Genomic DNA, 13,468 nt, shown 5'->3' on the forward strand with positions numbered 1-13,468 from the left:
CTTTTGAGTACCTCTTTGGTGGTACACCCTTTGTAACTCTCTCAGACCTGCGTACGAGGTTCTGATCCTCTGTGCTTACTGGTTCAACCTCTGGACTTTGTTGAGAACCAGTAGCATTCAGTGGTTCTTCCTTCACCTGTGAAGGTCTATCCATTGTGTGAGATTTTCTCTCAATGACTGTTACAACTGAACTCTCTGAGCTATCAGTGTCATCATCAGTACCACTGTAATCTGTGACATCAGAAAAATCATCATCATCTGAATCGTTTCCTGTGGGAAATGTGTGTTGTACAACCCGCTCTTGTTCAGGAGCACTTTCTAGAAACTTTGTGAGAATCACCTGACCAGATTCAGACAAAATTACTCTGTAGAGACCCTTTTCATATCCCACAAAAATGCCTCTGGCACTCTTTACTCCACCTGGAGCTTCTGTTCTCACATGAGACCCAAAAACCTTAAAATAGGCAACAGAAGGTTTTCTATTGAACAGCTTCTCAAAAGGAGAACATCCCAACTCTGTTGAGACTTTTCTCAACCACACATGAAGATAGGACGCTAGAGATTCGGCCCAATATTCATGTGGCAAATGTGAACTAAGCAATTGCGCATGCATCCCCTTTTGCAATTCTTTGTTCACTCTAACACAGACCCCTCTGTTCCATGCTTCGGCTGAAACAGCAATTTTGTGGTCTATCCCTTTTCCATCCAGGAACTTCTGAAACTTCTGTAACAGAAAAATTTGCTGCTCATCTGTGAAAAGACAATCAATGTTAGCATCATGCATATTCTTAACCTTGTCACAAAACTCCTGAAACTTTTCTAAAGTTTCCTGCGGTTTCTCCATCATATAAACCCAAGAATAATTAGTGAAACAATCCACACACAAAAGGTAATATTTTGCATTGCCCCTAGATGGTTCTAGAGGACCAATCACATCAGCATACACCCGCTGAAATGCTCTGTCGACCTTCTTGGTCACCTTCCTGGTGCTCACACTGGTCACACCTGCAAGAGAGATTTCGTTAGAATCAGAAGAATTACATTTCATGTAATCACTTTGATCAAAAGACAACAAATACAGTCCATCTTTCTCTTTGGCAGTAAGAAACAGTTCTCCATCTTTGTAGATCTTGCAGCTTTTAGCATCATAGGACAGTTTCAGTCCTTTCTTTGCAATCTGCGACATGCTCAGCAGATTAAATTTCAGTTCTGGAACCAGGTAAACATCGCTTATAGTCAAGTTCAGACTCTCAAGATACACAGTTCCAATTCCGGTCGCTTCCAACTCTTGACCGTTGGCCTGTTTCACAGTGAAGCTTTGCTTCTTCAACGTCGAAAACAGTTGTCTGTGTGGGCATAAATGTTTTGTACATCCAGTGTCGATTATAAAGGTGTTCCCAACAACTGGCGTGGTTCCTTTCGCCATCATAGCCTTTGCAGGTTTCACCTGACACTTGGTACGGCTTTTGCCTGACGCCTCAGGCTTCGTAGAGCTGTTCTTCGCTCCTTTTGACTGGCGCGGCTGCCTACAGTTTCGCTGTAGATGCCCAGTCTGTCCACAATTGTAGCATCGGACAGCACTCAATGCTACACCATGCTCTCCAGTAGATTCAACAGTGGGGGAATTAGAACTCTGTTCTTCCCTCCCCCTGTCCTTCACTTCCAGTGCAGCAAGTCTGTCGTGTTCATTCAGGACCACGGCACACACTCTTTCCGCGGTTAGGTCTTGAGCCGGTAGGGAACCAAGCTGACTGGCAACAATCTTGTAGGTGCGATTAAGGCTGTTTATCATCATGAAGCAAAACACTTCCTCCTGTAGACGGAAATTGCGTTCCACCATCTGTTGACGCAGAAACTTCATTTCTGTCAGGTGCGCTTGAACATCTCCATCAGGCGCAAGTCTCAGATTGGTCAACTTCTCAAAATACAGCAACGCTGAAGAACCAGCATCTCTCTGATGCGTTGTACGCAGCGTGTCCCAAACCTCTTTCACATTTTCTAAATGCTGGATATGCACAAGCTGCTGATCTGAGACACACAGAATTATAGCAGTCCTGGCCCTCATGTTCTGTGATTCCCAACCTCTGGTTGGTGCTGCAGGGATGGGGTTTTCAATTACATCAAAAAGCCTCTGATTCTGCAGCAGGGCCTTCATCTTTACAGACCAAGATGAATAATTGTCATTGGTTAAGGGAGGTGGGCAAGGCAGCGCTCCCTTCTTGGCATCCATCTTGAAGCCAAGTCTTTAGCTCACACTGTCAAGCAAGCTGTAAAATCCAACAGTTGTTTTTTTCTTTCTCAAGCAGGGAAACTGCAGGTTGTTTATGCTTTTAGCACCTGGCAGCAAAACGCTGGCTGCTACGGAAAGTCCCTTTCCAAGAGCACGTAAAGCTTGTAGCCAAAACACTCCATGGCTTAGTTTCGCTTTCCCAGCCTCACAGTGCAGCTGCGTAGCCAGTAACTTTCCACTCAAGAGTGCATTCAGGACTTCTTATCTTAACCACAGGAATTTGTGGAATGCAGGCTTCAGCTTCCAAGCTGCAGGCCTTTCTCCCGGAGCTGTATTTTTCCAACGCAGCTCCCCCGTGAACCAGGGAATTAATCAACCTGCGTTCACACTTTTAGCCCGATATGCAGCACACCTTGAGTTTTGTTGCTGTGGAAAACACCTCTTCTTTCCACCAGCCGTCTGTTGAGCCTCTGGCTTCTCTCAGACGCTTGCCTTCTGCCTTGGAGCAGAGGAGGACAATCCACCAGCCTCTCATGCAGATGTCCGATGAATCACAACCATCCTCTGCTACCATATGTTAGTATCTTCGCTCACAGTCAGAGGTACCTGGCCTCCCCCGTGGCAATTGAGCGAGATACTGTGTTTACCTTCCGTCTGCGACCCCGACAGGCTAGGTAAACAAACCCGGCGATTCTTCTCATCAATCAGACGTGAAGAACACACCCTCTGCTTCTCTGCTTCTCCCTCCCTCCCTGCATTCTCCCCAGGGAGGGGAAATGAGACAGACAGGAGCCCTTTTACATGTTTTATTCCTGTCACTCAGCAATACATAGAAATGCGACTGTTCCCTTCAGACCCCATCAGAAGAGACACACACTCCTCCCCTGTACTTCCAGCACAGGTCACATGACACTCTGAGCTAACATCCGGTGCTCAGTACAGAGAATAGGCTCCACCTTTTCCCCAACAGTACATCTGCAAAACATAACATCCTGTTTTGCATTCCAGCCATCTGGAGCTGGCTTTTGCGTTGGTGCTTTTTCCTGACAAGAGGTACACTGGTGAAACCAGTGGTGGGGAGTTCCAAGGGTGGAACTGAAACAACAGGGGACTGTTATATGTATAACAACTGTTTGTTTTCTAATCTGGATCATGTTTTGCCTATTGATGCTTTTGGGGGAGGATGTTGGGAAAAAGCACCAAGGCAAAAGCCAGCTGCAGGTGGCTTGAATGCAAAACAGGATGTTGTTGTTTCAAACTGTACTGTTGGGGAAAAGGGGGAGTCTATTCTCTGTACTGAGCACCGGATGTTAGCTCAGAGTGTCATCTGACCTGTGCTGGAAGCACAGGGGAGGAGTTATGACTCTTCTGATGGAGTCTGAAGGGTGCAGTCACGTTTCTTTGTACTGCTGAATGACAGGAATAAAAGATATGTAAATAGGACTCCTGTCTGTCTCATTTCCCCTCCCGGGGGGGGGGGGGGGGAAGCAAGGAGAGAGAAGCAGAGGGTGTGTTCTCCTCACATCTAACGAGGAGAATCGCCGGTTTACGACCTAGCCTGCCGGGAGTAGCAGACGGAAGGTAAACAAGTATCTCACTCAGTTTGCCCGTGAAGGCCAGTTTACCTCTGACTGTGAGCTGAGATACTGACAAAATCAAGCATACGTAAACATATGGTAACATCTCAATAGAAAAAGGACGAATAAGCTTCGTTTGCTCTTTCGGTGTTCATTCACCCAGAAATAGCAAAGCGAAGTGTAATAAGCCTAAACAAAGCCAAACAGGTTGTTTTGGTTTCCAACTACATAGAAAGAAGAATCTTGGATTGCGCTTACTTCATGTCGTGTTCTTTGCTGTTAATGCACATTGACACAGAAATCGCAAAGTGTGTGTAATGAGACCAAAATAACACAACACCATTTTTTCGCTTCCATATGCGTAGAAAGAAGACGAATAAGCTTTGATTGGGCTTTTTTCAATTCGCATGGTGTTATTTGGGTATGCGCCAGAATCACCCCAAACGAAAGGAAAAAGGTGTTTTGGGTTCCATTTACATAAAAAGAAGATGATAAAGCTCTGATTGGGCTTATTTCAAATTGGTGTTTTTGGGGTTAGAATGCACATTCAACCAAATATCGCAGATGACCTGTTTGTTATAAGCCCAAATCAAGCATAGGTGTTTTGGTTCCATCTCAATAGAAAAAGGACGAATAAGCTTCGATTGCTCTTTCGGTGTTCATTCACCCACAGCCAAGCGGTGTAATAAGCCTAAGCAAAGCCAAACTGGTTGTTTTGGTTTCCAACTACATAGAAAGAAGATTTTTGGATTGCGCTTACTTCATGTCGTGTTCTTTGCTGTTAATGCACATTGACACAGAAATCGCAAAGTGTGTGCAATGAGACCAAAATAACACAACATCATCTTTTTGCTTCCATATGCGTAGAAAGAAGACGAATGCTTTGATTGGGCTTTTTTCAATTCGCATGGTGTTATTTGGTTGTGCACCAGAATTACCCGCAACCAAAGCAAAAATGCCTTTTGTTTCCATCTACATAAAAAGGAGATGATAAAGCTCTGATTGGGCTTATTTCAAATTGGTGTTTTGGGGGTTAGAATGCACATTCACCCAAAAATCGCAGAAATGTTTGTTACCAGCCCAAATCAAGCATAGGTGTTTTGGTTCCCTCTCAATAGAAAAAGGACGAATAAGCTTCGTTTGCTCTTTTGGTGTTGTCAGGGAACTGCCATCAGAGGCACGGGAGAAGGAGAGGGTCTCGGATTCTGCAGGGGAAGGTCCTAGCACTAGAGGGAGACTTAGCCGGGAAGAAGGGGAAGAGAATGAGTGTAACACCAGGGATCCAGGAGAGCAACAGGACAGGGAGGTGCAGGGGCTCCAAGACTCTTCATTGGAAGTTAGCAAGGAGAGCCCAAGCACCCCGCTGCCCACGCCCACCCTGCGCAGGAGACTCCCGCGCAGTGAGAGGCGGAAACGATTGGGCGTCAAACAACTCTTATGTCGGCAACGCTTTAAGAAAAGCCCACAGTCAGATTCTACAAGTGACTAAGTGCAGCCACGCTAATATGGGCTGCGTAGCCCGGAGGGTTTAACCAGGCAATCCGATGCTCAAACGGAGCAGGATTACGCACGAGTAACTCCCAACCATTACAGGTGTTCATTCACCCAGAAATAGCAAAGCGAAGTGTAGTAAGCCTAAAGAAAGCCAAACAGGTTGTTTGGGTTTCCAACTACATAGAAAGAAGAATCTTGGGTTGCGCTTACTTCATTTCATGTTCTTTGCTGTTAATGCACATTGACACAGAAATTGCAAAGTGTGTGTAATGAGACCAAAATAACACAGCACCATTTTTTCGCTTCCATATGCGTAGAAAGAAGACGAATAAGCTTTGATTGGGCTTTTTTCAATTCGCATGGTGTTATTTGGGTGTGCACCAGAATCACCCCAAACGAAAGCAAAAAGGTTTTTTGGGTTCCATCTACATAAAAAGAAGATGATAAAGCTCTGATTGGGCTTATTTCAAATTGGTGTTTTTGTTGGTTTCTGCTCTCTTCACTGTGCAGCGAAGTGCTTGTCACAAGACAATGTTTACATTCCACAGTCAGAGTACTGTCGGGTTTTCCCACGGGAATGGGAAACTGGATGTGACGTACACTGGTTTCCTGTTTTTCACTGACTCTCTCGGTGTTCTTCATTCCGAGGAGAAGGACGGTTGCTTCTCTGCTCCCGCAGAGGCAAGATGCATGTTTGTAATTTCTCTACATTGAACTGAAAATAAAGCAACATTAAGCATGTGGCACGTACGGCTCATCATTCCCTTGTGCACAGGACTCTGCAATTACAACATTTTTGGTTCCGGGCCCAGAAAGACGCAATCAAACTGAAGAATGGAGACTCCAGAAGTCGAGTCGGAATGCCGGCAGAGGAACAGACAAACGGATCGGCGTTATCTGCTCTGCGCGTCAAGTTTGATTGATGGAGGTATGTGCTCATGCTCCGGGCAGCCTGCCAGCTTCTAGTTTATGGTTTTATGGCTGGATTTTGAACTTTTGAAGCCGTTTTTGCCGCAATACAGGCAAAGGCACTAAGTCACAGGCTCACAGGCTTGGTGGCTGGGAAAGCGAAAGTACTTTTCACAAGTGCTTTTGGAAGCAGCCGTACTGTGACGCAGCTTGATTAAAGTAGCAATGATGGCTAATGCAAAGCTGGCTGATGCTTTTGGGATTCCTAAGCTCAATAAGAAAAATTATACGGACTGGGTACTTTATGCAGAGGCTGTTCTGCGGAAGGAAGGTCTGTTTAATGTTATTACAGACAACCCCCCAGCTCCAATTACAGATGAATGGGCTACAAAGGATTCCAAAGCAAGGGGAACGCTTACGTTGATAGTATCCCCAGAAGAGCTCTGTCTGTTGCGTGGAAAGACCACAGCCAGAGAAATTTGGGACACTTTAAGAGAAACTCACTTGAGGACAGAGGCTGGTTCCTCAATGTACTACTATGCCAAGCTGCATGGTATGGCTCTTGCTGAAGGTGGAGATGTGAGTACACACCTGATGGAGATGCAAAATCTGAGACATGAGTTGCAACAGAGAGGACTCAACTTTCCAGAGGCTGTGTATTCCTTTATGATACTACATTCTTTGGGTCCAAGTTGGGAGTCCGTTGCCACTCAGATTGCTGTTCAGCCAACTGCTCAGCTCACAGTAGCCTATGTTACTGCCGTAATCCAGAATGAAGCAGATCGCCGGGGTGCTAGCTGCATGGGTATGGGGGAGTCTTCACAGACGTCATCCCAGAGTGCAGTGGAACCACCAGAGGGCGCCAAAGCTTTGAAGGCAGTGAAATGCTACTCGTGTGGACGTCTAGGCCATATGAAGAGGGAATGCAAATATCCCAGGGCCAAGACAGAGCAGCGCAGCGGAAGTTCATCCCGTGGAAAAGGCCAAAGCAAAGGCAAAGGTCCGGTGTCCAGGACAACGCAGCACAAGGCAATGGTCTCACGCTTCACTCCAAAGGTTGCAAAGGTCCAGAAGACGTCTAGATCTTTCTTCGTTGTTGATTCAGCAGCTACCCACCACATGTGCAACGATAAGCGACTGTTCGTGTCTTTTACACCGCAGGAAGGTGCGATTCACCTGGCGGATGACCACACGATCCCCAGTCAAGGCTACGGAACTGTTGTACTTCACAGTTTGGACTTATCGATACAGGATGTACTGTACGTTCCAGATGCCACACACAATCTTCTAAGTGTGATGCAGCTGAATGAACGGAACATTGACGTTTCCTTCAAGAACAAGAAATGCACCATCACAAAGAAAGACGATTATGTATTGCATGCTGAAAATGTTGATCGTTTGTTTGTATTGTATTATGATGATGTTGTGCAGAATGATACTTGTTGCATTGCAGGTTCTAACAAAAGTTTGCATGCAGGATGTATTCATGATTTTCACCGAAAATTTGGTCATTTGCATTTTGAGGCAGTATCTAAAATGCCTGCCTTGGTTGAAGGTATGACTATTAAACCCTGCAAGTACCACATGAAGTGCAAAGCATGCGCAGCAAACAAGGTGAAAATGGCTGCGAAAGGTAAGGTGTCTAGTAGGCAAGCTACAGAACCATACCAGGTTGTTCATGCTGATTTAGTTGGTCCACTATCGCCCTCTTTGGGTGGAAATAGGTTCTTCATGGTTCTCATTGATGCATTTTCCAGGTATATTTATGTGTACAATCTCAAGCAGAAATCAGAGGCTTTTCAAAGGTTTAAGGAATTCTGTGCTTGGTTGGAAAATGTGCATGGTAAGAAGACAAAAACTCTTTTCACTGATCGCGGGGGAGAATTCACTTCTCAGCAGTTTGAAGCTTTTCTGACTGAGAAAGGAATTCAACACGATTTGTCCAGTCCTCGCTCGCCATGGCAGAATGGACTTTGCGAAAGGGCAAATCAGACATTGCTTCAAGGGTTAAAAACCTTGCTGCATGATGCCAATCTTCCAGAGAGTTATTGGGCCGAATCTCTCTCGTGTTTTGTTTACAGTTACAATCGCAGATTATCTTCAGCGATTGGTTGTACCCCCTATGAGAAAATGTTTGGCAAGAAACCATACATCAAACACATGAAAATTTTTGGTTCTGACATGTGGGTTCACTCACCACAAGGCTCCAAATTAGGCAAGCGTGGTTTGCATGGTATCTTTCTAGGTTATCAGAAAGGTTCTTACAGAATAATGATGACTGACTCTAAGACAATTAAGCTCACAAGAAGTGTTGAGTACAATGCCAAGTGGGGGGAGAATGTGGGAATTTTTCAATGTTATCCTGATGACAGTGATGAGACTGAGGATAAGCAACAGCAAAAGCAGCGACAGCAACCCACGCCCACTGATGAAGGTTCTGATTCTGATTCTGAATCTGAATCGGATACTTCAGAGGATTTCAAGAGTGCGAAAGCCTCTATGCGACCCTCTGAAAGCTCTGATCAGGAATTGGAAGAACCATTGTTCACAATAGGCCACTTTTCTCCTAAGAAGGAAGAGGAAAGTGTTGAAGACCAAAGGCTAATTCGCAGGTCACAAAGAGCCACAAAAGGCAGACCTCCAAAGAGATTTGCTGATGAATTTGCTAAGACAGCAGTAGCAGCTGTTAAAAGCTCCAAGAAGGTATTTGAACCTTCAAGTTTCCAAGAAATCCAGGATTTGGATTCTAAGGAAGCTGAGCCATGGTTAAATGCCATGAAGGCTGAGCTTGATTCCTTAGAAAGGAACAAAACATGGGAGCTAGTTCCAGTAGTTCCAGGAATGAAACTGCTTGGAAGCAAATGGGTCTTCAAAGCGAAGACTGATCAAAATGGCAAGATAGTCAGACACAAAGCCAGATTGGTAGCCAGAGGTTTTGCACAGGTACCAGGTGAAGACTATCACGAGACCTACTCACCCACTGTGAGATATGAGAGCATTAGGCTTATGCTCAAGCTAGCTGCAGAGGAAAATCTACACATTAGTCACCACGATGTGAATACAGCGTTTTTGTACGGATCTCTAGGTGAATCACTTTATATGCTTCCACCTGATGGCGTACAGGTAAAACAGGGATTTGTTTGTGCTCTAAAGAAGTCCCTTTATGGTCTCAAACAAAGTGCACGGTGTTGGCACACAAAACTCACTGAAGCATTGTTTTCTCTAGGTTTTCAGCAAGGGAAAGCTGATCCATGTGTATTTGTCAAAGAGGAGGGGCAAAAGAAGCTGTATTGTTTGTTTTATGTTGAAGATATTTTATTCTTTTGGAAAGATGTCACAATGTACAATAACGCCCTAGCTCAGCTCAAAGAGCACTTTGACATGAAAGATCTCGGTGAGGTAAACAACTACCTATCTCTGGAAATAGAAAGAGATCAATGTGGTAACATTCTAGTACACCAGTCACGAAAAATTGCTGATGTGTTAAGCAAACTGAACCTGATGGATGCTAACCCTGTAGACACACCCATGACAACAGGTTATCAGGTAGAAGACACTGAAGAAGCATTTTCTGACACTACACTGTACAGAAGTGTGCTAGGCAAGCTAAACTTCATTGCCAGATGTTCAAGACCTGACATTGCTGTTAGCTGTAATTTGCTAAGCAGACAAGTTAACAATCCTACTGTTAAGGATTGGAAAGCTCTGAAACGCATAGCACGCTATTTAAAAGCCACTATGCATTACAGACTGAGATTTAACAATCAGAAGTCTGGTGGTCTTGAGATTTTTGCAGATGCAAGTTTTGGAAGTGACACTGCAGACAGGAAAAGTACGTCTGGAGTTTGCTACATGTACAATCAGGGTCTATTTGATTGGTCTTGCAAGAAGCAAACAACAATTAGCTTAAGTACTTGTGAAGCTGAACTGAATGCACTGTCTTATTCACTTAAGGATTGTGAATGGTTGTTACAATTGTGCAAAGACATGAAAATTCCTGTCAAATGTCCAATCCAGGTTTACCAGGACAACAAAGCATGTTTGGCTTTGCTGAATTCAGAAGGTTGTAAGCAAAGCACGAAGCACTTGCAATTGAAGGTGCAACATGCTAGGGAACATATTCAGAAGGGACTCGTAACGGTGTCCTATATGCCAGGTAATGAAATTCCTGCTGATGTATTGTCCAAGATTGTATCAAGGGATCAACACTGTACCTATGTACAGAAGTTGGGTTTGTACTGATGTTGTACGAACACGCTGCCCAGTGATGTTCACAGAAAGGGGGAGGATGTTGGTTTCTGCTCTCTTCACTGTGCAGCGAAGTGCTTGTCACAAGACAATGTTTACATTCCACAGTCAGAGTACTGTCGGGTTTTCCCACGGGAATGGGAAACTGGATGTGACGTACACTGGTTTCCTGTTTTTCACTGACTCTCTCGGTGTTCTTCATTCCGAGGAGAAGGACGGTTGCTTCTCTGCTCCCGCAGAGGCAAGATGCATGTTTGTAATTTCTCTACATTGAACTGAAAATAAAGCAACATTAAGCATGTGGCACGTACTGCTCATCATTCCGTTGTGCACAGGACTCTGCAATTACAACAGTTTTTGGGGTTAGAATGCACATTCAACCAAAAATCGCAAAAATGTTTGTTACCAGCCCAAATCAAGCCCAGGTGTTTTGGTTCCCTCTCAATAGAAAAAGGACGAATAAGTTTTGATTGCTCTTTCGGTGTTCATTCACCCACAAATAGCAAAGCGAAGTGCAATAAGCCTAAACAAAGCCAAACAGGTTGTTTTGGTTTCCAACTACATAGAAAGAAGAATCTTGGATTGCGCTTACTTCATGTCGTGTTCTTTGCTGTTAATGCACATTGACACAGAAATCACAAAGTGTGTGCAATGAGACCAAAATAACACAACACCATCTTTTCGCTTCCATATGCGTAGAAAGAAGACGAATAAGCTTTGTGTCACGGGAAATGGGGTTGCTTGTGTGTAAACCTCCAGCTGTTCCAAACTGCTTAGAAGTTGGTGGTGTCTTTCCCTGACTGAGCAGCCTGGGTGCTGCTGCTGCTCAGTCGCTGGACGTATCCGTGAGTGGGTGTTTCCTAAATTTCCTCCAACATAAAAGCTCCTTGACAGACACCCTTCGCCTCGCCTCTCTGCGCGTAACCCTTCTGCGCAGAGTGGGTGTGCCCAGAGGTGCCCCTCCACTCTCTTCACTACCTTCAGTGCCAGCATCTCGGAGCCTCTCCTCCGAGATGCTTCCTCCCTCTTCCTTCTTCCTGGTGTCACCGGGACATTCTTCCCCAGATGACCTTCTCTCTCTACCCTTACTCGTTCTTTCTTCCGCAGAATCGAGAAGCACCGCCTCTCCCCTCTGCTCCGATGTCATCCTGACATCCACCTCCCTCCCAGGGCCCTCCCCTCCCCCCGTCCTTCCCTCTGACGGTGACGCAGGAAACCCGCGGAAAGAACTCTCCTCTCCATCTGACGATTCAAACACCCCTCTCCATTTGCTGCTGTCTCTCCCCTCTTCCCAATCGGATTCTTCTTCTGGCCAACCCCCTACCTCCTCTTCGGAGGTGGGAAAACCCTCAAACTCTTCCTCCTCATCGGTGGTGCCAAATTGCTCCCTCCAAAATCTCTCTGGTGGTTTGGGCTTTCTCGGGTACCTGCTATGAAACTCCTCCTGCAGGTACTCATCCCTCATTTCTTCTGCTGGGACCCATGCGTTTTCCTCATCTGGCTCCCCCTCCCATGCCACCAAATACTCCCCCCTCCCCCCTTTCCACCTGGAATCGAGAATCTCAGCTGAATGTCCACTGAGTTCCCTTTCCTCCATCTGTGGATGCAAGGGTGCTTCATTTTGCTGACCCAGACACTCCCTCCCTTCCCTGAAAGGTGAAAGTAAGGACCTGTGAAACACAGGGTGCAGTTTCATGTGAGATGGCAATTTGAGCCTAAAGGTCACCGGATTAACTTGCTGAACTACTTGGAATGGTCCCAGCCTCTTTGGCTTCTTGCACCCTCCTTTGAACGGTAACCCTTTGGTGGACAACCACACCTGGTCCCCCACTCCTATGTTTTCCCCCTCCCTGCGGTGCCGGTCTGCCTGCCGCTTATACACTTCTTTGGCTCTCTCCAGGTTTAACTTAAGCTGTTGGTGTAAAGCCTGCATCTCTTCCACAAACTCCTCCGCTGCGGGAACACTCCAACTTCCCTCCCCTTCCCCTGGGAAAGCCCTGGGGTGGCACCCGTAATTTGCCATAAACGGACTCATCCCTGTAGACACATGTTCTGCGTTATTGTATGCAAACTCAGCCAACGCTAATTTGTCCACCCAATCATACTCCCTCTCGTTGACGTAGCAGCGTAGATATTGTTGCAGCACGCTGTTCGCTCTCTCTGCCTGTCCATTGGTCTCCGGATGCCTGGCCGTTGAGAACACCACCTCCACGTCCAGCAGACTCATAAGCTTTCTCCAGAAACGGGACGTGAATTGCTGGCCTCTGTCGGATAAAATCCTCAAGGGGGCGCCATGCAACCTGAAAACATGCTCTACAAACAACTTGGCCGTTTCTTCTGCAGTCACCGCATGCGAGCACGCAATAAAATGGCACATTTTTGTCATCAAATCAACTACCACCATAACTGCCGTTTTCCCCCTGGCTTTGGGTAGATCAGTCATAAAGTCAATTGATACCACCTCCCATGGTCTCTCTGGTGTAGGTAAGGGTTCCAGTAACCCCGCAGGTGCCGACCTCTCCCCCTTCGCTCTCTGGCAAACCTGGCACCCTCGTACATACTGCTTCACATCCTCTCTCACCCGTGGCCACCAAAACTGCCTGGTGACTAGTAACATAGTTTTATGTTGGCCAAAATGTCCTGCCGTGGGGTTGTCATGCATCTGTTTGAGTATTCTGTTTCTCAATTCCCCCTCAGGTATGTACAAAGCCCCTCTATAGTACAATGCTCCGTCCTTAACTTCAAACCCCCCCCCGAGTTTCCCCAGTGATATCAATTTCTCGCATTTTGGTTTGTGCATATTGATCATCCCTCGTCAACCCGGCTAGCTCTTGCCTCCCGACGAACACTCCCCCACACACCCATTTGTCCTCGGGAATGACATGTCGTGCTTCTGGTCCTCCCTCCCCTTCCTCGTATTCAGGCTTGCGAGAGAGGGCATCTGCTCTGACATTTTCCTTCCCGGGCACGTACCTAATTTCAAAATTAAACTTGGAAAACTCTTGAGCCC

The sequence above is a fragment of the Podarcis bocagei genome, assembly GCF_964188305.1.
Source record: "Podarcis bocagei genome assembly, chromosome: W".
NCBI lineage: Eukaryota > Metazoa > Chordata > Lepidosauria > Squamata > Lacertidae > Podarcis > Podarcis bocagei.